Genomic DNA, 3,896 nt, shown 5'->3' on the forward strand with positions numbered 1-3,896 from the left:
TCACTTTGCGAGAACGAAACTAGTCAATTTACGTGCCCTATGTTTATCTGTTGTCCAGTCAAACAACTGTTGGCCTTAATGTGAACAATGCATCGCAACGCAGCACTGATGCATTTTGCCCCAAAACACGATAACAATGGCAAAGAGAAGTTAACAGGACAATCAACAATGTTGTAAAATGAATTTATAACGTCACTCACCAAGATTGCCAAACATATGCAGTTTTGTTATTAAGCGTTTTGCTATGGGACTAATTATGAATCTGTGCGGCTTGCGTTTAAAAAAAAACTATCAAAAGTATGCTTTCAATAGTTTTAGCCATTATTGCTCAAAAGATGGTTGTTCAAGTTTAAATCACACAATGTCTTTAACTAATTTATGTTGGATATACTGGACGCACTGCCCCTCCCTTTAAAAAAAGGTGACTTCAGGTTGCGTGTTAAAGAGTCACATCCAGCCCAGTTCCTTGCTCATCTTACTTTGCGCATCTGAGCATTACTTGTAAATGTCAAGAAAAACACTTTGAATAAAAGGCTGACAGGTTTACTATTTCATTCATGCAAAAAAATGTATATCATGACAGGCAGTATGATCTGTAAGAATTTGTAAGTGCTATCTTTCGGTTGTCATGAGAACGACACCCCTGCGGCCTACCAGTGTGGAGTTTGCATGTTCTCCCCGTGCCTGCGTGGGTTCCCTCCGGGTACTCTGGTTTCCTCCCACATTCCACAAACATGCATGACAGGTTGATTGGACACTCTAAATTGTCACTAGGTACGAGTGTGAGCGCGGATCGTTGTTTGTCTTTGTGTGCCCTGCGATTGGCTGGCAACCAGTTCAGTGTGTATCCTGCCTACTGCCTGAAGATAGCTGTGATAGGCTCCGTGACCTGAGTGAGGAGAAGCGGTACAGATAATGGATGGCTGGATGATGACAAATTACATTAAAACAATGTGTTTTGAAAAATGTTTTAAATTTCGTTTGATTAGAAATATTTTTGTTATTATGACAATTTACACTTTTTATCACTTTTAAGTTTTTTTAATTATGATGTTATGGTGAATCAGTATTCAGCCCTGACCACATGAACAAGAGCTTACGTTCAATCTATATCTTGTTTTTATATCTTTTGTGTATCTTTTTTTTTTTTAAGTTATATTCTATGTATGCATTTTTAGATTAGTCTTTTCTACCCAGTGTGATTTGTTCTAAGATATATAATGGAAACGAAACTAACATAAGCAACGATTTACAAGATCTAATAAATGACTTCTTTCAGGGCTGAATAGACAGTGGTGCTGGGACCAGGTGCAATCAATTTTCATCAACAGTACTAAAGCTGGTCCCTGGCTTCACCTCTTCGCCAAATCAACACTCTCCATTACGAGGTTGTACATCCAGCCAGTTTTCCTGTGCGCCCGCCAAAGCGTTTTGAGAATCCTGACTCTACCTTGTTCCCTGTATTCCACGGATTGTTTGTACTCTGCTCCTCACTAGCCAGCCCTGTCAGGGGCCATTATTGTAGCAAAACTATTTACATATGCGTATTACAATCCACAAATGTGTAAAAAGAATCCAAACCTGTAACCAGAGTCACAAATGTGTACCGAGAATCTACAAATGCGTAATTGAAGTCACAAACGTGTACCAAGAATCTACAAACGTGTACATTGATTTGCATGCGCACTGGACCTCTTGATTGGCTGGGTTCTAACGTGTGACTTTTGAGACAGTCCGGCCATGCACGAGTCACAACGTATGGCGAGTTGCAAATGCGTATGGCGAGTTGCAAATGCGTAGCTGTAGACTTGCGTGTTGGTCCGTAGCTACACATTCAGACCACAAGGGGACGCTAGTACTCTACCAGCCCAGTACCACTATTATCCTCCTGACTACCAGTAGTTCAAATTTGTCCTCTGCAGAGTACATTTCTAAACCTAAATATATCCCACCCAGTGTATCCAATTGCATTACCCCTTTTTGTGCTCTATAGAGGACATTCAGAGATTTCCAATGATACCGAATTTGTAAGGGTGGGGGTTTGTTACCTTGACATCACCGTAGAAGAAAATGGAGTTTCCTCAGTGCAAGCACATTTTATGGGAAGAGGAATTGTAAGTGTTTAATACTTTTTATCAAAGACATTTTGCCTTAAAATGCTGTTGGCATTTTATTTATAAGACTCTTATGAACATGTTAAAGTGTTGTTTGAGTTATTGTAAGTGTATTTGAGCCTAGTATTCAAGTGTTTAAAACATGTCCTTTGTAGTGGACATTTGAAGTTATGTCGTCCATTTTGCTCTTTTTTTTTCAAATGACAAGAAAGGGTCATTCTCAGAAGCAGAGGGAATTTTACTGCAGATTCTTTTGGAATTCTATTTACATGGGCTGTCTAGGATAGCCAAACATTCAAATGTATTGAGCCTCAAGTACAAGAATAAAAATTGTGGCGGAAACCATGACCAGAAATCAGTTTTACAAATTGAGAAACTCCATCAAGCTCCTCAACAACTTTGATGTTTGAGATGAAGAAGAAACAAGTGATCTCTTGTGGAGAATCAGGCCCCTTTTGAGCAAAGTAAGGCAAGGATGTCTGAGTCTGCCAAGAACAGGAAAATTGTGCGTTGACGAGCAAGTAGTTCCTTTTATTGGTCGATACCCAGTGCACCAGTATGTACCGGGCAAACCAAACCCAACTGGACTGAAGGCACTTGTCTTGGCTGCACCAACTGGTCTAGTTTTGGATTTTGTGGTCTACCAAGGCAAGACAACTTTCACAGCAACAAGAGGACTTGGCTTCCGGGAACAAGCTGTTCTTCAATTGACAGAGTCTGTTGCTGAAGGCACCCACCTGTTCTTTGACTGGTACTTTACGACAATCCGCCTCCTTGACACCCTGATGACAAAAGGACTGCCAGCGACTCGAACCCTCATGAATAACAGGATTCCAAACAACTGCAAGATCATAGGTGATAAGCTCTTCAAATAGAAAGAAAAAGGGTTATCAGAGATGGTGATGAGACGACACACACCTGAACTTGCTATCATAAAATGGTTGGAAAACAAGCCAGTGGTCATGCCATCAGTTGGCTACGTGTTATTGCCATGAAAGTTAATGGGTTATTTGCTAAAAACAAAAATTATCCGTTTGAACATTAAATATCTTGTCTTTCTAGAGTATTAAATAATTGTATTGTTTTATTTTCATTTTACCAGAGCTGGGCACATGACCCTTGTCAAACCAGAACTAAAGTAACTATGCTAAAACAGTATTAAGTGTGTATAATTGTCGAAGTTACATATTACTTAGAACAAAACAATCCACTTGTGTTTGTTTATGGCAAACTTGCAGCACTTTAACTCTGTCATGGGCAAGATGAACTGATGACACTTGCAGAGTTCTGGCACGGTTTTCCTCAGTTAGCTGACGACAACCTGCTTGTTGAATGTGTGTTGGGCAAAGTGGGAGTGTCCTATTCCTATGTTTGGGGAGGTGCACAAACACCAAACTAATTGCCATTTTTGTTCCATTTAAGGAGACCAAACCATTCAAATCAATACAAAAGTGATGGTTGAATCCCGTGTTTTCAAAGAACCTTAAAAGGTTGCCGTTCATCGTGCACATGTTAAATGATGCTTTTAAGATCACTTGGTGTTGTCCAATTGGATAAGAGTAAGACGGCATGAAAACTGAGAGACTTGTTGGTTTTCAAACAAAGATTTTTTGAGAACAGTTGAATTGATTCTCATCCTACCATATGAACTTTTGGTTCCACAAGGAAGTCGAAACACGATTTTTCATATGCTAACCTGTACTAAATTTGAAACAGAAGTACAAGACCAGGGGTGTGCAATTGTTTTTACTCAGTGGGCCATACACAGAAAAAGGATGGCAG

The sequence above is a fragment of the Idiotropiscis lumnitzeri genome, chromosome 5, assembly GCF_059441095.1.
Source record: "Idiotropiscis lumnitzeri isolate Australia: NSW breed Sydney's pygmy pipehorse chromosome 5, RoL_Ilum_1.0, whole genome shotgun sequence".
Taxonomy (NCBI): Eukaryota; Metazoa; Chordata; class Actinopteri; order Syngnathiformes; family Syngnathidae; genus Idiotropiscis; species Idiotropiscis lumnitzeri.